Raw genomic sequence first — 19,861 nt, forward strand, 5'->3', positions numbered from 1 at the left:
TGTTATCTGCAGCTTGTGTTTTTGTGTAAATTTGTAAATCCAACCACAACCACAGGTGACCAAAATGTAAACCTGCAGTTTCACAGACAGATTTCTGCCGGGGTGTGATGGTGACTGCTCTGAGACTGCTCTCAAGGTGATCCCTTCCTTCTGCAGCTCCAGTCCCTGGAAGTGCAGGATGGAATCCATCCTGAGGGGTTTCTGCCTGTGCTGCCTGGGACAGTGTGTGGTGACTGAGAGGGGCCCTTGCAAACTGCTCAGGGAATTAGAGAAGCTAAAGGCTGCTCTGCAAAGCTGGATTTTATCCCCTCTGATCCCACAGAACCCCTGACTGTCTCTGGACAAGGCGCAAAGCAGGAGCTTTGCAGGTGGCTGTGTTTGCCTGGCTGTGCCTTGCAGGGCTGCTGAGTGCTGGCTGTGGCTTAAAACATGAAAGAAAGTGAAAATCCAGATGACAAACTGAAATGCCAATTCCACTGACAGTGTCTCACTCCTGGTTATGATGTGGGATCTGCCAAAACAGGTGTCAGTGCTGTCTGCTTCAGTTTCCATGTGTGTGAAATAATATCAGTCTCATTCATAGAATGTTGTAAAAGGGAATGGAGTCTCTAGTGATGAAAGTCTGTAGGAAAACTGACTTTTTTTATCCACTGTGAGGTGGAAAGTGCACACTGTGTGACCATGCAAGACAAACACCAAGTGCTAATGCTGTCTGTGCAGTGCTTTGTTTAAATATTTAATTCTGTCTTTCATTTTCTGATACATGTTTGTTTTGGTTTTTTTTGGTTTTTTTTTTTTTTTTTTTTTTTTTAATTACTTTGAGGTAGCCTGTAAATACATGGTAGAGAAGAGTCCTACCTCTCCAAGGAGCAGGGAATGAGGTGACATCAGGGGTTGAGGGGACAGTGAAGAGCAGCTCCTACTGGGCTGCTCCCTGGCAAAGAGGAGATTAATGTGTGACCCAGCTTTGCAGCTGCCCTCCAAGGAATAATCAGAGCTGGAATGTTCCTCTCAGGGCTGGTACAAGGGACAGCACCCACAAGGCCAATCCTGGGAGGGGCAGATTGTGCCACAGGCAAAAATCTTCCCATGGACAGTGGCACCCTGGGCAGGTCTCTCAAATATCTTTTATAAGGGTTATTCTTTGCTGCCTTGTGGTGGGAACTGACAATTAACCTCCTTCAGAAGCAGCTCTTTAATGTTCTCAGGGCTTCTGTTGCTTCCCAGGCAAGGGTTAGGCAGGAAAATGAGGTAAGAGTTTACAGAAATGGGTATGATAATGGGGAGAGGACTGGAGTTTGTCATAAATTATGAATGCAGCAGGTTTAACTTCTGTGAGTTTCAGGCTTTATTAAGAGCCCTTTCACTCTCCTTGCTTTCCCTCTATTTTCCAGAAACTAGAACATTCTGTGTCTTCTCTGTGGCTCTTTTCTCACCAAAGGGCCTTCCTGGTTCCAAGGCAGCAATGTCATGAAGAGGAAGGTACAAGTGAAGGGATTATTCCTCACTGTTTCATTTGCTGACAAATGTAGAACAGAACACACTTCTGTTCACAGTTACCAAGGACAGAAAACTGAATTGCCTGTAGGCATTCACTTCATTGTGAATTTATGGTGTGACTGTAATATTTGCATTAATCCCATCAGCACAAAGCATACATAAATGCATTCAGAATTATTTTGTCTTGCTCGTACGTTTTACATTAAGATCCATATGCAGAACTGTATTTTCACAGCAAGTTTTTACACATAATATTAAAATTTTTCTCCTTTTCTCCCATCAATATGTTGCATATTTTTAAGTCTAGCTGGGCTCAGTGCCAGCAAAGAACTACAAGGATCTATGGCAACTGCCACATTTGCACTTTTCATTTACAAATCAGTAACTAAACTCTCATTAAATATTCTTAACCATATGTTTGCTTGGGTATTAGTACTTCTAAGTTGAAACAAATTAGATCAGTAGTTAAATTTGCTTCCTAATAGTCAAGGACATTTGAGAAAGAATAGGTTTTGGAATGCAGAAGAGGCAATGCCTCCTTTCTGCTTCATTCTTTTAAAAATGAGACATTCAGCAAAGTAAAAAGGTGGAAATTTCAACTCCCTCTCCACATCTTACTTCTGTGGGGAGACACAGGAGGAACTTTCAAATGAGGCCAGTAAACATCCACTAACTAATGTGGCCAGCCTATAAATTAGGTTTGGTTTTGAGATCCATTTTCTTCTATTTCATTCATGTTTCTGCCTTTTAGACATCCATTAAATACAATTTCTTTTTAATACTGAGAGTCCTGCTTGTGTGGAAGCATTTTCATCTTTGACTTCCAGGAGTGCTGACGCTAATTGCAGGAAGAACCACTTAACAAAAGAAAGTGCAAAATCATGGATGTTAGATCATACCCTTAGAAAGGTTATTGCCTCTGCTTTAACAGCTGTTTCATGCACTTGTTAATGATGAGCTTTTAGTTAATTTCATGTTGTTATCAAAATCACAGCAAGTCTCATATTGTGATGGCTTCAGGTTTGTGCTACCTCATATGAAAGTCACCATCAGCTGATCCAGGATGGGTCAGAGACCCCTCTGGATGGTGAGAGCTGATCCAAATGGGTCAGACCCCCCTCTGGAGGGTGAGAGCTGATCCAGGATGGGTCAGAGACCCCTCTGGATGGTGAGAGCTGATCCAAATGGGTCAGACCCCCCTCTGGAGGGTGAGAGCTGATCCAGGATGGGTCAGAGACCCCTCTGGAGGGTGAGAGCTGATCCAGGATGGGTCAGAGACCCCTCTGGAGGGTGAGAGCTGATCCAGGATGGGTCAGAGACCCCTCTGGAGGGTGAGAGCTGATCCAAATGGATCAGAGACCCCTCTGGAGGCTGAGAGCTGATCCAGGATGGGTCAGAGACCCCTCTGGAGGGTGAGAGCTGATCCAGGATGGATCAGAGGCCCCTCTGGAGGGTGAGAGCTGATCCAGGATGGGTCAGAGACCCCTCTGGATGGTGAGAGCTGATCCAGGATGGATCAGAGGCCCCTCTGGAGGCTGAGAGCTGATCCAGGATGGGTCAGAGACCCCTCTGGAGGGTGAGAGCTGATCCAGGATGGATCAGAGGCCCCTCTGGAGGGTGAGAGCTGATCCAGGATGGGTCAGAGACCCCTCTGGATGGTGAGAGCTGATCCAGGATGGATCAGAGGCCCCTCTGGAGGGTGGGAGCTGTTTTTCCATGGGCTCTTGGGAGTTCCCACCACCCCACTGTCTAGGTACTGGTGTTCTGCTTGTGGCCTCTCTCTGTCTGCAATGCTGAACTCACTTTGCTTTTGGCTCCAAACCTCTAAACTGGCACCCATATTTGTGTACTTTAACAATATTCCACACAGATTTATTTTCTGCCAGTAAAAGCCTGTATTTCCATAAGTGGAGGTTGTTAGCAAGTGACAGCTTGGGCTCTTTAAGGAGTTCATGGTTTTTACTTGCATCTTTATCCCACTAAGGAAGGTTAAAATATGACAAAGTCTCCTCATATTTCTGAGAAAAATCCTTCAGGGAAAGAGCCCTTACTTTTTACCATGTAACCCAGGACCCTGAGAAGCCTTTCATTATTCCAGCAGTCTTGCCCCACCCCAAATCTTGCTTTTGACTTTCTAAGATAAGAAAACCTTTTTCCCTGGAGAGACCTGGACACACAACTTTCTTAATTCAAAGCCAGAGGAGTCAGTTGGGAAGGATGTGTTGGTAACAGAACCTACTGAGGGAATATAGCTCTTTGTGTTAGCTGGATGGGAGTTGGGAAGATTAACTGAAAATAGAACATCCAACAGCCTCTGATACCTAAAATGAAGGGGCAGCTAAATCCCTTCTTTCAAGAAAAATGCTCAGGTATGATTGTTAAGTGTGGATCTGAGGGCACAGAACTGCATCAGCAGCTGGGCAGGAGCAAAGCAGCACTCAGGGAAATGCTGAGAGCACCTTTGAGACCTCTGTCACTGCAGGTTGGTTTGTTCTATCAGCACATTGGTGGCAGGAGGAAAGGAGAAAGCAGAAAACAAATCTCCAGAGCAGCAGTGCAGGCATTAACTGCCCTTCTCTGTGCTGAAAAAGATTGCTCGCCTTTACTTCAGGTAAAGGGTTGATTTCAAAGTTTATTTTCCTTCTGTAGGTAAGATATAACTGATTATCACCAAATGAACCAAAATACATGAAGAATTTATTCTTATTTTTAGAATGGAGAAGTTTGCTTGTTTAATGATGATGTTAAAAAAAATTTCTTGTCCTTTACAACTCTGTGGGGCCAAAGGGAATTTTGTCAAGCACTACTTCATTGTTTTAAGAAAGCCTTGGGAAAGTATCTCTTCAAGCTCTATCTGCAGTACTTCAGTGACACTAAGCAGTTTTTCTCACCAAGATTAACAGAGCAGAAGTGACTTTTTTTCTGATGACAGTTTGCATATTTAGTTCCTGCATTTTTCAATACTGGCTAAATCTTGTAAATAGATCTGATGTGATGCGCTGCAAAAAAAAAGTTCAAGGCCAACATGTTTTGGAAGAAATAACAACTTGGAGGGTTTTTTTTGGTGTTTTTTTTTTTTTTTTTTCAGTAATCGTAGTGTTTTCTTTATCAATGTGCTTAAATGTCAGTTGTTGACAAGCCCCAATACATGCTGGATGTTATTTATCTGAAAATCAGAATAACAAAATGCAGCAACTGCCCTAAACCATTTCCGTTATTTCCAGCTGGCATAAATATTCTGTGATCTTCAGCGAAGATTCTTGCTTTGTTGATTTTATAGGTATTTATTACACAGTTGCAGACAACTCACAAAACTGGCAATACTGTGTTTTATGCTGTGATTCTGGATTGTCAAACTTGTTGTTTGAGATGTGAAAGCTCATGCTGAGTGATGTATCTAAACTGCTTTCCTACATGCAGTTGGGCTGGAAATCCTGAGGACTGGACCTTAAAGAACCTTCAGGGTTTCCCTATTTCTGACCAGGTCAGAAATATTTCTAAAAATGTTGCTGTTTGTGATTAATGAAAGTTTAGGACAATGTGTTGCAAGCATAGTCAAGTACGTTGAGTACCTCCAAGTCACTTATTTCCATTGTAAGTATCCTTGCTTTTCCTTTCCTAGCTCTTTACAGATATTTTTACCATATTGAAAAGTGTGTCTTTGTGCTGGGAGGGAGGAGCAGCAGAACAGAGCTGTTTTCTGGGTCTTCTGAAGAAGTCAAAACACAGATTTCCAGTCATCTCTCATCATCATCCATAGTTAGGGGATAATCATTAGTTTGGGCACTGGTTGAGAGCTGGGTGACCTCTCATGTTAGTGCAACATTAAGCACAGAGTCAAGTATTTTAAAGGTTTTGTACTATTTCTGTGCAGTTGAATTATTGATCTAAGGAGGTAAAATAAAATTTAAAAAAAGGCAGGCAGTGATGAGTTAATCTGCACCTGCCTTGTTGCAGTAGGTGTGACAAAACTCTGTCACTGCCATTGCAGAGAGCCCTGGGGAAGCAGCAGCTCCTGTCTATAACCCTTCATTCAGGGTGTTACGGTGTTGGGGCACCAGTGCAGTTTGTCACTGCACCAGTACGTGCCTGCGAATGCTGCAGGAGGACTGGGAGTATCCCAAATGGAAAGTTCTCAGGATTTCTGATGATAAAATAGCTTTGGTTTGGCTTTGTGGCTGTTTTGTTTTGTAGACTGGCACACTTGCTGGGAGGAATAATAGTGGAGCTCATGTGTTTGTTTAAACCTTGACAAAAGCCCCAGTGCCACCAAGGAGTGCAGTTTCATCTCCATTTCTCAGTGACACTGCACTGTTCATTGACAATAGTAAATTGTGAAGGGAAAGCTTCAGGGAGGGCTCTCACAGGGGTTATTACATGTAGAAATGCACCAGTGAATAAATAACAGGGAGCTGTGGCAGCAGCTTGTGTGTGTGCAGCCCCTTTAAAAACAAACAGTGCTTGTTACTTATGCAAATGGTTGTGCTCCTTTCCTCACCCTCTAGAACAAACCTTTCAAATGCATATGGTGACATGCAACTCAGTGTTGAAAGAGATGAGGCACCAGTAACTTTAAGGTGTACCTAAAGTAGCTGTAGAAATCAAAAGGTTTGTATAGTTATGTGCTCTGTACATAAAATACCCAGCCTCACTCTGTGTTCCTAAAGTTTGAGACCTTGGTCTCCAGCTATTTGGAAAGTGAACCTGTGATCTGAATTTATTAATTTATCACCGTTGCCTCCATAAACTGACTGAGGGCTGTGGCATTGTTGGGCTGTGCTGATCTAATTCTGTTCCTTGAGCCCTTCTCCCTCCTCATGAGTCACTGCCAGTCCCTGGGCGTGCTGATGCTGACTCTGAGTTCATCCTGGACCCTCTCTGACCTCCCTGCTCGGGCAAAGTGTGCCTTGAGCCTTTTGTTTTATCCTCTGTAGAGTCTTGAACGTGGCCCTGCTCCCAGAAAGGAATATTTTACAGAAGGGATGTATTCCATGAGCCATTCTACTTCACAGCACCCATGGACCCTCATTCTCTTCTCTTATGGGGCACAGAAGAACTTCACTTATATCAGATACTTACCAAACCAACTCATCAAATACTGGTTTAAGCTAAATGGGAGAGATTCCGGCTATTATACTCAAAATTCCCCACTTTCAGTGAGGTAGAGATGCTCAAAGCAGGACTCAGTCAGGAGAAACATATTATGAGAATTCTTTTATATATTTTATATTATTTTACATAATATAATATAAATATATAAAAGAATTATATAAAATATATTAAAATAATATAAAATATATTTTATAAAATATAATATATAAAATCCATTAAAATGCATATATTTTAATATTCTTTTATGTCTTTTATCTCTAATGCATGTATACATTAGCTAGATAAACCCAACACCATTCTTTTCTATTTATGTGAGTTAAAAAGAAGGGCTAAAGTTGTTCTTGCATAAAAAATGGCCATTGGACCACAACCTTACTGGATAGAGGAGCTGTTCACCATTCTGTCAAGCATCTGAGATAACAGAAGGCTGATAAAGCTGAATGGTCAAAGATTTACTAGAAATCTAGGGGGAAAAAATCCCCTCTTGCCTGATTTACAACTTGAGTGATACTGGCAGTATTCTGATCAGTGTTAGCACTCTTTAGGCAAAGGGATGTGCTTGGGCTGCACTGTTCCTGTGAATAGGCAGAAAAGGAAAGCTGGTGTCCATTATTTCAGTTTGCAATCCCAAATTTAGTAATAAATTGAAAAAGTGAGAGAATATATTTTTTTAACAATTTAGCCTCTGCTAGAACTGATGAATTCATTCAGTAGAACTAATTCTGTTCAGTGTGGAAGCTCAGGGCCCTGCAAAGAATTAAGGAATAAGCAAGCTGAATATTTCTCCTGGAATGAAAATAGGGTAAGATAGTCTGACTAATCTAGGATGAATATTGAGCTTGATGAAGAAGTGTACGTGACCCCAAAAATTCCAGGGAGAATGACAGGACAGTTTGACTTCTGCTCTGTTCTCTGGAGGCCCAACTGGCTGTGAACCAACCTCAGAGCCAGGAAAAGCTGCCGAGGAGAATACTCCTAAATGCTGCTCTGAATTCTTTTTTAGGAAGTTGTGCTGTGGGTGTAGGAGTCACTGTGGGGTTTTATTTCACTTGTAATGATGTGTAAGAGGGATTCCAGCCAGTTGCAGCAGCAGGAATGTGCCTCCTTGCTGCCCTTGGAGTTAGGGTGAATTTTATCCTTTCCCTGTTCTTGTTGTAACCTCAAAAATCTTACAAGTAGTTGGTGGGGAAGTACATATTTTGGTATATCTGCTCTGGTTGGTTTGGACAATTAAAATCTTCCTGACAAAGCCCCAGAGAACACAGCACAGTGCTCTCTCCTTTTGGCAGCTTCAAGGCTGGCAACACGGAAAGACAAATAGAGGTTTTCATATTTTATCTTAGTAATTACATGCTTCAGAGGCCACAGGACCATATTTAATGGCTTTAAGTACACTGTGGAAATAAGGAAGAGGAATGTGGTGTTGGAAGAATTCCTAAATTGAAAAAGCTCTAGCCCACCTTTTAGCCCATATATCTGTAATCTTACATTACCTTGCTACAAGAAGAAAGAGCTTGTCCAGACTGATGTTTTTCAGCTTCTCACAAAATTGTTCCTGCAGTTCTGAGATAGCCCTTCTGTTTACATACCAAAATCAAGTTTGTCTATTGTGGCAAAAGTAGTAAAATATGGAGCTAAACTAATAATGTGTATAATGGTAACCCACATATGTTCAGCTGCCATTGTGAATGAATGTTTCTTCATTCTCCAGTCCATCAAATATTTGGGGCAACAGATGTTTTCTGTTCTTGACAATTTCTTACAAGTAAGTGTTTTGGCCACTTTATTTTAGGAAGATGTGAGATGATGTGTGCAGGCTTATGCATGCAAGAGAATTGTGTTTAGTGGGTAAAGAGATTTCAAAATTGTGTTACTCAAATTATTGCATCAATATCTTACCGCAGACAAGGATGCTTAGCTTACAACATCTTCTGTGGTTTTGCTTAGCTGATTTCAGATGTATTGTTTAAAGAGCAGTCATGCAGAAGGAATTTTAACTGTGCAGGTTTCTAAACAGACTGAATTCAGTTGCTTTTCTGTGCATTGCAGATTTGACACTCTTTGTTACTAGAGTGCATTTACTGCCTTATGAAAGAAACAATTAACTCGTTTTAGCCAGGAAGGGAGATAAGTAGCTGGCAATTTGTATATTGAAAACTGCAATCTGTACCTGAGAAAAACATGTAAGAATATGATAGTGTATCTTGTGCTGGGATTAATCTCTTTTAACTCAGTCTCTCAGAATTAAAACCTGGAAGGCATAAGATACTGTTAGAATGAGATGTGATTATCATCTCTAATACTGAGCTGACTGATTTAGTAACAGCTTGAGGTACTCTTTTTGCCCTAAAACCTGGATATAAGAGCTTCTTTTGTAATGAAACCTGAAACTAGAAGATGCTTGTGTGTTTTGTGCTTCATTAACCTCTATAGCCTGTGGTAATTGTGGAAAATATCTCAAAATAGCTTTCTAGTTTGGGTGAATTTCATTAAAGCTTATTCTTTGTGGTTGGCTAATGGGGATATTTAGTTTTCTCTAATGATCAGCATCAGGGTTGTGTAGATTCATGACCTGGGATTTCCTCTAGAGCTGCTTATAGCAAGTCATTTACATAGTAAGGATAGTCACAATTTTATTCTGCTGTCAGTCATTTCCAGCAAGTGGCACAGTTTTTAATGTGGGACTTGTTACCTTCTTGACAACTGTATTATCCTTTAAGGAAGGTCTGAAACCTTTTAAGCCCCTTGTAAGTGAATTTGCTAGGGAGGTGAGGGTTGTGATGCTGAGCTGTTCTGTGGAAGATAAAGCAGCACAGGACATCCATGTAGATAAGCACTTCACTCTGACAGCCCTGATGTGGCAAGGAATTAGCATCTCCCTGCAAGCTTGTTTGTGTTTACTGGAATACTGGAAGCAACTGCCAAATGTTAGTAGTGCTAAAAACACAAGATTTGCCAAATTACAGTCTGACTGGAGCTTGGCTGCTTCCCACATTTCTCTGTCGTCCCTCACAACTACAATTACAGCTTCCCCCTCTTTTGTTGGCATTCTTCTCACTCCTGTTCACCTCTTCTCACTTCATTAGTGAGCTGCTGGATTTTTTTTGTTACTGAGCTGCTGGCCTATGACTGCATTCCCTTTGCTTTAACTTATTCCTAACCATTGCCATGGATACAAACTTAGTTGAATTAAATACTGACAACATGTTCACAAAGAATAATGACCCAGTGATGTACGAGACAAAGCATATTAGAAGTCAAAGTGATTGTCCTAATAGCTTTTATTGAATACTTAGCAGGGTATTGGAAGGTTCTTGCCTTTCTAGTACGTCTGCAGGGTTGTGTTGCCATGCCCAAGTTTCTCTTACAATCTGCTGTGCTCAGCACCTTCGTCTGACCTTGTCAAATTATGTTTTTTTCTTAGTTTAGTGTCAAATACAGACCTAAATTACACATGTGAAGACTGCTTGGCATTTTAAAAAAGCCACCTTTTGTTACCATGCCTTAGCGGTATTAATTCCTATATCTGATAAGAAAGTAGTTTTGAGATGAAAAAAAGATGCTGAGCCTACAGACCCCATAATTAAGCGTTATTTTCTTGGAAAATAATGCTGAAGCCAATTCAGCAAAAACAAAGCCACGTTTCTGACCTGTCTGGTGCATTGAGTGGAAGTGTTTTGGCGTGGTTAGCTCGGGGTGAGCAGCACTGCCTTTGTGCAGCTGCCCTTTCTAGAGGGGTGCACTGTCCCACCCACCTTCCTGAGAGCTGAGGCAGCTCCTGGGTGAAGGGAGCACATTCAGCTTCTCACCTTGTGAGTTGTTTTAACCCTCATTAGCAGTGAGATGCTGGCAGGATTATGGGTGATGTGCTGCAAATCCGTGTGGGGCGCAGTGTAAACCACAGTTGTGCAAACTGCTGCCCCAGCCAAAACCGTGTGCTGGTTCTTCATTGCTCACCTCTGCTGTTGGAGGAAACCTGGAACTGTCCTGCCTCCCCTTGGAAAACTTCTTCTGTCCCCATGAAACTTGGCTGAGATCCTTTTGGTTTCCCACCAAAAGGCTGCCAGCCCTGTGCTGAGGTGTGTTTTGCTTGCTGTGCCCAGGATCTCACAACCTCTGTCCCACAGGTCTGTGAGGTTCAGTGAGCCTTGGAGGGGCATAACCTGTGCTTAAATGACAAATCTCTGCCACACTCAAATCTCAGAGGGAATGAAGATCATTTTGTGATGAAACCTGTCAAGGTTTCTAAATGCCCAGAGCTGTCAATGCAGCCTTGTTCATCCTTGGCTATGTAGCTTGTAATTGTGTTAAAGATTCTGCATCCAGGAATGATCACAGAAGATTAGAAAGAGCTGGTTGTGCTGATACTCAGAATTGCAGCTGTCCCCTGTCCCTGGCACTGCAGCTGCTCCCCATGCTGTGTCCTGCTCCATCACCCTGGCTGAACCAAGGATTGTGTGTTTGGAACCTGATGCAGCTCCCTGATGGCATTTACTCTTTTAATGCTTTCTAGCATCAAACCCCTGAGAACTGTGGATACGATATAAAAATGGAGTGCAGAGATAATTTGAGGAAATGAATATTAACTTTTCATACCAGCTTTAGCTATTTACCAAAAATGCTGTTTCAAGACTAACTTATCTGTTTCCACTTTCACTGTGGTAAGTTAGGGTATAACATCTAATTTCAATTAACTTTTCCCTTTCTTCTCTCTGTTAAATAAACTTATATGCAAACAGTTTTTCATGGTACAGGAGAATGAGGAACTTTTTGTGGGGACCTCTTAGGCAGCCTGTCAAATTCTCCAAGGATGTGGCTATAAAACGTTATAAAATGTGACTATTATTTAGAAACTCTAACAAGCTGGGAAGTACCTGAACTAAAGTTTTGAGTTCTTGAGAATGAATCCAAGGTTCCCTGTTTCCCAAGATGAGTCTCTAAGACATGCTGTGTTGTTTCACATCCAAAAATATCCTTACTTACCAATAAAGGCTGAAAATGCTCTCATGAGAATGGTCTGAAAAGGAAGGAGGAGACAGGAGCAGACTGTGAGGGTCTGTGGGCAGTCAGGGGCAGGGATGTGCCCTGTCATTACTCACCCCAAGCACTCTCAGCCCTGTGTTCCTGTGGTGCTTTGGGTGGGTAACGCCGAGCCCTGCAGAGCTGCCCACCACTGAACTGGGAACTGCTCTAAGGAAATTGAACTTGTACATTTTTGGAGAGCTATTTATTCTCACACGGATATTCCCTCAATGTTCTGTAGTGGATTTTACTGCTGTGATAATCTCTGCAAGGGAGAAAACTGCTTTCAAATTATGTGATTGACAAAAAGAGCATTTGACCTTGCTCATCCTGAGTGATGCGTGAGAGCTGGGTCCTGCACTGAGTTCCTGCTGCCCTGAGGCACTCAGAAACTGGTGAAGAATACACATTAATCCTTCAGCCTCTGTGGGACTGATCAGTTGATTGCCTGGCTATGTAAACATTTGCATTTTGAGAATATTGAGTGCTCTTTATCAGTAACAAATCACATATTGACATCAACTGGAGATGTATCAGTGTTGTCATCCAAGCAGACCACCCACTGCTTTGGCTTTTATGATTTCTTTGTCAGATATTTGCATAGTAGAAGACATTATAATGAGAATCTACTTTGAAGGGAAGGAATTTCCCAATTTGTGCAAATCTCTGGAGCCTTGGTATACCCTTTATTAGATGTGGAGTTTAAAACATCTGTGTTTAAACTGATCAACTGGCATTACTCCTGGGGGAATAAAGCTATTTTCTTATTCCTGATTTTAACCTTTCATGAGCCAGTTGAACATACTGCTTGGAAATGGAACATGTGTGCCTTTCTCAACCCTTCTGTTCCAGGCAGCCCAATTAAAGTGAAATGTGAGGGGTGATTGCTCCAGATGATGTGCTGATCCAATATTAAACAGCTAAAAATATTGAGTAGCTTCATTATAGCAGGGTCCCATATGCTTCTTGCAGCTAATAAGGGATGGTTTAAATAACAAAATTCAGGAAATAATGAACTTGGTGAAGGTTCTGAGGCACCCAGTGTGAGGTTTCTGGTGTCCCAGAGAGGCTGTTGTGTGAGACCTGCCATGGCAGATCTTCACATGCAAACCCCAAATGCACTGACTCCAAAGCACAGCAACAGGGAGAAACTCTGCCTTCCCCAAACAAAGGAACCATGTGTAAGTTCTTTGTTCTTTGACCTCAGGAGGATATGGAGGAGCCAGCTGGAGCTCTCCTGTTCCCCCAGGACTTGTGTGCGGTTTGCTCTGAGCTGTGCTGTGGATGCTGGCTCAGGACAAGCTGCTGCCACTCTGCACTGGGAACACAACACAACAGCAGCAATAAGGGTGTTGTGCCAAGAGTCTTGGATTACCTGTGCAGTGAGAAGCAAAATCTCCATCAATTTAAGGGTCTCTTCCAATGGCATTTGTGTTGTAAGGGGAGACGGGCTCTCTTACCTTGGAGCTGAGAGCCAGCACAGAGAGGTTTCCTGCTGTGGGAAGGACTGATCAGTGAAGTCCAGTCTGTGTGATAAATCTCTCTTCTCTGAACACTCCAGACTTGCTTTTTCCACGGTTGGTTGTCTCCCTTTAAAACCAGATTTATTTGTTGGTAGTTGCAGGCTGCTGGAATTACAAAGCAAACAGAGGCTCAGGTTGTGACGTGTCTGGCGTTTTCCCTCTGTGGGACTGACCCCCTTCCTTGGCTACTCATGTCATTGTTCCACCCACTTCCAATTCACAGGTGACAAATGAATAAGTATAGGTCTTAAAAGGGAGGGAGGAAAGAAATGTTGATTTTTGGTGATTTCTGAAGGAAATGCTGATTTTTGGTGTTTTCCCCACGGTCCCCAGTATCCAGCTCGTGCAATAATGTTGAAATCTTGGAGTTAAATTTTGTCCCGTTGGTACAGAAGAAGGGAGGTGGAATGGGGTGTAATGTAGCCATGAAAAAGATGTAAGCAACCTTTATTTCAATTGAAGTTATTCCTGACTTTGGGCCAAAAATTTCAAGTGTTTATTGCAAATATTGGATGTGGCCTTTAGAGCAGTGTACTACTAATTATTTGTCTTCCTTTTAAAACAAAGATCTTTTTACTTACAGTCTAAACTTCATCCTCAAAACCGCTGAGCTCACATTGGAGGCAGCAGCTCTGCTCAGCTGGACGTGACCCACTTGAAATGAATCCTTGTAGCTGAGTGCAAGCCTGGATTGAGTCTCACAGAGCATCTCTCCAGATGTGTTTAGCAGAATGTGTTTGTGAAACTACAGCCTAGGGCAGGAGAGGATGCAGCTGCACCTCGAGCTGGAGAGACTCCGGCGAGCAACTCATGCAAAAGTTTTCTGTATTAACAGCTCTCCTGAAATGCACCCCAAGCAGGGTCTAGCAGCAATTTCAGGTAATGTTTTTAGAGATGCTCAGCTGTGGAACAGCTGCAGTTCCTAAGGTGTTTGCTGATTACTTATTGATGCTTTGTCCTGATGTATATAAACAGCTCCACTGCTCTTTGAAGCACGAAAAAGAAAAGAATCACAAGGCTCTCCAATTTGGCTCTATCAAGCAGCAGGTTTTTAAGGATGAATAGGCACCAAAAAGAGGCATTTACAAGGACTTAAGGAGTGTTAAGTAGACTTACCAGCTTTATTAATTGTAAAGATGAAAGGGCAGTTAAAAATGGGCCTGCTGATTCAGTCAGTGGAGTTAGAGATATGGGGAACTGGCAGTGGGAAGGAACACACCACCTTTTCTTTCCAGATGCCTTTAATAGCTCCTCAGAGATGTGGCAGCACCCCAAGCCTTGCCTGAGCCACAAGAGCTATTTATACAAAGTTACACTTCTCATGGTTTTCAGTTTTGTGTGGTCTCTAGAACAGCCAGAGATCATTGTTCCTGCCTGTGCCACACCTGGTTTCCAGGGAGATTGTGTGCTGTGTCCTGGGATAGCCCATGGCTGCTCCCCTTTGTGTGTTAGAACCTCTCTGTCCCAAAAGAAATGCAAGGCCCAAAGGTCAGTGTGAATGAGATTTGAAGGAAACATCTCAGGAATGCTCTCTGTCCCTTGGCCAGGTTCATTTCCAGCTGCTGCTGTGAAGTTTGAGTTTATGTTGTGCCTGTATTCCAGCCATGGCATTCCTGCCTGGGAAGGAAGGGCAGTTGCTTCTCTTGCATCATTGTGCCCATTTCCATGCACAGTTTTATTCTGTGGTCCCTGTCTGCCCACCTTAAAAGTACAATATAAAAGCACAGTATTTAATTTCCCTGTTCTCAAAACAAAATCTGTCCTCTTCAAGAGGAGAGAAGCCTGAAGAACAGTTGAGAAACCAAAAGACAAATATAGGTAGGCTGTAAAGCAGCATCTCTACTGCCCAGTGATAACACAGTGGAAAGGAAATGTTGCTTGCTGCAGGATTGATTATGGTGCCCTCCTCACAGCAGTGAATTCCCTTACCCAATGGGTCAAGAAATGCCCCATTCAAGAAAAAAAAAAAAAATAACAGGGAAAATTTAGCATCTGGATTGTAGCTCATAATACTTTTGACAGTACTCAACAATCAATTCAGCGAGTCATGTCTCAAGGGGCTTTTTTTTAGTTAATAAACTTGGGTTGTACTCCAGCTTCTACAGAGCCGAGGGATAATTTATACAGATAAGAAATGGCTTTTTCATTTTTAATGTGTATGGCTTGTGTGTGCCTTTGCTTCAAAATCAGTTATTTCTCATGTGGGAAGTGGCTCAAAACCAGCAAGGGCTGCAGCTGGTTTGGTGTTATATTCTGTGGTTGGTGGTTGCATTACCTTCTGTTTGATAGGAATGGGACTAAAAAAAGGCAAAACCATTTTTTTACTTGAGTTTTCTCTTTAAACATGTGTAAGAACACTTTGCTGTAGTGTCCATCCAAGAAACAGCAGAACTTTATGTGAAAAATGAGAAAATATTGCAATAAAGGTACTTAGGTTGAGCTGTGTGGGCTGATACACTACTGCTGTTTCTTTAATTTTTAAAATACTTGCAGTAACTCTTATTTTGTTACTTTAGGAAAGGTAAAGAGGAAGGATAAGGAGTTACTTAGGAGTCATTATTGATATTTTTTTCCACTTGCAATCAGTGAGACTGTAATAGAGAAAGAATTGCTCTTGCTTGTTTTCATATAAATCATAATACAGAAGGGCAGGGGGAGATATCTGTGGGTTAAGGGGCCGTAAACTCAGTTATGCTGGCTGGGTGGAAGTGGCTTTCTGTTAAAAACAAACAAAAAAAGGGTAAGTTCCTAGGAAACTCTTAGTAAATGCTTGGTAAGTCTCCAAGAGGAAGCAATGGAGTAGTTTATTGTTTAAAACATGGCTGAGAAAGTTTCCTGTCTAGCCCTCATTTAATACCTAAGGGTAAAAGCCTATGTATGCCTTACAGTGGTGTTTGATGTGTCAGACAGGTACATTGAAAGGCCTGCTGGAATCCCTGTTTTTCTCCCAAAATGCAGAAGTGGAAGTTTGCCTTCCTGAGATGGTGAAGAAATATTCAGCAGACATTCTCTCTGCACCTCTGATCAATTAAATGCTTAAAACGATGTATGTTCCTCATATTTCATGTTTGAGAAAAATCAATTTAGCAGCTTACTGCTGATGTTCTTGCCAAGTGGGACTGTAGATCTCTTTTCAAGGCGCAGAAGATGCTGTGGGAACAAGTGACTGAGGAGGTTCTGTGCCCAAATTTCTGTGTCCTCCTGTGTTACAGAGCAAATGGAGCTGGTGAGGAGCAAGTTCTTTCTTGCTTCTCATTCTGCCTTTTTTGCTCTAACACTGCTCTCCGGATTCTGCAGCACTGGCTGAACATTTTCAGCACCAGCAATGCAATGCAGCCCAGTTATGCTGCAAGCAGGAATTAACCCCCAAAAGCAATGCTGACTGATCTGTAGGCTGAGAGTTGTTCAATCCCTCCCAAGACTTGTTTACAGACACCTGGAGAACTCCTCAGGATGGCTTTAGAATCACGGGAGGAATCAGATTAATTCTCAATTTGTTTGGTGCTAGTCAGGTAGAACTAAAAGAAATCTATAACTTATTACTTGAATAGAAAGAAATGATATTCATCTGAAGGCAACACAATTTCAGGAGCTTTCAGGAAAAACTTTTGTAATTGAAAACTTTTGGTTTGCAGAGAACAAAACCCTGGCAGAGGCACAAAGCTCTTCCTTTCAGTATAGCTGGGATTTCTGGTCACAACACTTCTGCATGTGATTTATGGCAGCATGAAGCCTGGTACATTAAGAACAGGGGGTTTTTTTAATGTTCATCTTGGCCAAAGGAGATCCTTGAGTAAGAAGGCAAACACAGGCAATAATTATGACTGAGCTTTACTGATTTGTACCACATCTACCAGTAAAACTCATCCATGTGTGTATTTAGGTCCACAGTAATTCATGTTTCACATTTGTTACATTTGCATGCAAAAGCCCCAAAATATCTTGCAGGAGGTATTTGCTTTGCAACACTTTTATGTTTTTATTTAATCAGCAATGCTGCAGTTGACAGTTATAAGAAGAGAAAAGAAGTTGCAGGGAAAAGCAGTTTTAGGCTCAACATTATTGTTGCTAAACTTGTGCAATTTTCTTCCTCCATTTAACCTGGACTTTACATTAAATTCTGTATGGTTTTAAAGAGGGGCTGCCTTTCAGAGCATGTCAGGTAAAGGATTTGAAGGTGAAAGGCAAGCTCTACTTTTTACATTAGTATTTGCATCACTTTCCATAAGTCTTGAGATACCATTCAGTACTTTGGGTATTTTTTGTGCTTTTTTTATTCCACTGATAGCATAATACTCCAGCAAGAAAAGAGAAATAATGAAGGGTTTAAAGTTTTGTGTGAAGGAGTATATGGAAAGATCTTTCATTTGTTTAAAGATTACAGTTCAGAGATCTGTATAAAGCTGGGATGTTTGAACTGAATCATTACCTTTTATTGAAAAAAAAAAAAATCAATTGAAATTACCAAAAATTTTCACATGGAAGAGCCTAAAATTTAGAAATATTTTCCATCTCACTCATATCCCATGCCTTATAATTTTGTCTTGTGTAGTTTGCAGTCTCTGATGCGGGCTTTTTCTATTAAAAACTGTTGCCTGGAAACTTGGAGCATGATATAAATTTTTTCCCCAACTTCAGTTTGACAGTAAACTGGGGCTTGGAACAGTTTGTATTATGGCTTCATTATAAAATACTAAAAATGCCATATCTCATTTTCTGTCATTGCTGAAGAATTTTTTTGCCATTCCTTGGCATGTAACACCGTAAGCAGAGTTTGTAATTCTGGATTTTAAGCGAGGCTTCTCTCAGTTCATGAACAACAATGCCATTGTTGTGTAAGCAAAATCAGGTAGTAATTTAATGTCTAATTTCTAAAAGTCCTTAAAAGCTCTTTGGAAACTTGTGGAATTTTCACTGCTGTGAAACAAAGCTCCTGAAAGCCCCTAATGGTGATTTCCATTAGATAACAACTTCACTTTTAGTAGTTGCTGTGGTTAATGACTGGTGTTTCAGAGCGTGAATGAATTTGACTGATCACTGCAAGAACAAGCAGCTTGCCCAAATTAATATGTTTCAATCAGCTTTTGCTGCAGAGATGGGAGCGCCACGTTGCCCTTCACGCTCACTTCCCCTCTTTAATTGTTCTCACAACGCCTTGTGCAGGGGGACAGGCATTATAAACAGCATTTGGGGTGCAAGTTATCATCTGCAGGCATTATAAACAGCATTTGGGGTGTCAATGATCATCTGCAGGCATTATAAACAGCATTTGGGGTGAAAATTATCATCTGCAGGCATTATAAACAGCATTTGGGGTGTCAATGATCATCTGCAGGCATTATAAACAGCATTTGGGGTGTCAATGATCATCTGCAGGCATTAGAAACAGCATTTGGGGTGTCAACGATCATCTGCACTTCAGAATAGGTGGGAATGTTAAGTGCAAGAGTGACCCTGAGCAGTGGTGCATGGGAATAAAGAGGTGGTGTTGCCCAAATTTGTAAGTAACCCTTCTTTCAGTTTGCAGATATGGTGATTCTGTCCAGGCTGAAACCTGTAAAGGCTGAAGTTTTGAGGAATGATTCAGAGGTGTTGGTAAAATAATATAGTGTATGTAATTAACAGTTTTCTTGAGAGAGCAATGTCTCCTGATTTGCCCTGCCCTATTTTCTTCTGGGTTTTTTAAGTGACATTAGTATTTTTTGTTAGTTCTGTACACTTAAGAATAGGAATCTGGATGGTTTTTGTGGGTTTTCCCCCCTTTATTCCTTCCTTGAACTTTACACAGCACCAATAATTTGGTACATTACAAACCAACTGTTCTTGTGTTGTACAAGAGACCTGCAAGGTTAACAAAGCCAGTGGTGTTAGAGGGGACACTTATTTGGAGTTTTGCAAAAGTTGTTGAGTTTGGCATTTTCTCCTACAATAGGAAACTCAGCTTGGTGACTCAGCTTTCACATTTACTGCTTTATTTGGCTTTCCAGCCTCTTGCAACTTGAACCATTAACTCAAAGCAGTGCTGCAATTACTGTTAAGGCTTAATCAGATCTCCTGATCTTGAAATTTTCTGTTTGTAATGCTGCATTTTGATCTCTCATTTTCAGGCAGTCTGGTGGAAGTTAAGTGCGCTAACATTTTGTGATTTCCCCTATCAGTATCACTCATCTTTGAGGCTTTCCTGCCAACCAGGTTAAATGTCATTCCACCATGGTTACTCACGATTTCTGTCCTTAATACTGAAATGATTTGTGAAGTCTTGAAATACTTTATTTTACTTTATGCAAATTGTATCTTAGGTTTGTCTCTGTGGTGCTCATGTTCTTTGTATTTTCTGGCTCAGTTTTTAAAGATCTGAGTGAACATATGATACCTGTGAGAAAAGGCATCAGAAATGCAAGAAAGCAAAGCTGCATAACTGATAAAAGAAAGCCATTATTAACTATGATGCAGTCTTTAAAACTTTCTTGTTATCTGCTCTTACTGATCTCCACTTTTCCATGCAGAAGTGAGGTTCAGCAGCAGTCTTTACCCAGAGTATTACATTTCCCATAATTTGGTTGCACTCCTCTGATCCTATTTGTTTGTTCCACTTTAAACTTCACCCCAGCCTCCCAAAAATGCAGTTACCCACTCGAGGTCATAGGCTTCAAGGTGAAAGAGCAGCACCAAAGTTACTGCAGGGTAAAGGGGTAAAGGGGCTT

This window comes from Melospiza melodia, chromosome 10, assembly GCF_035770615.1.
Source record: "Melospiza melodia melodia isolate bMelMel2 chromosome 10, bMelMel2.pri, whole genome shotgun sequence".
NCBI lineage: Eukaryota > Metazoa > Chordata > Aves > Passeriformes > Passerellidae > Melospiza > Melospiza melodia.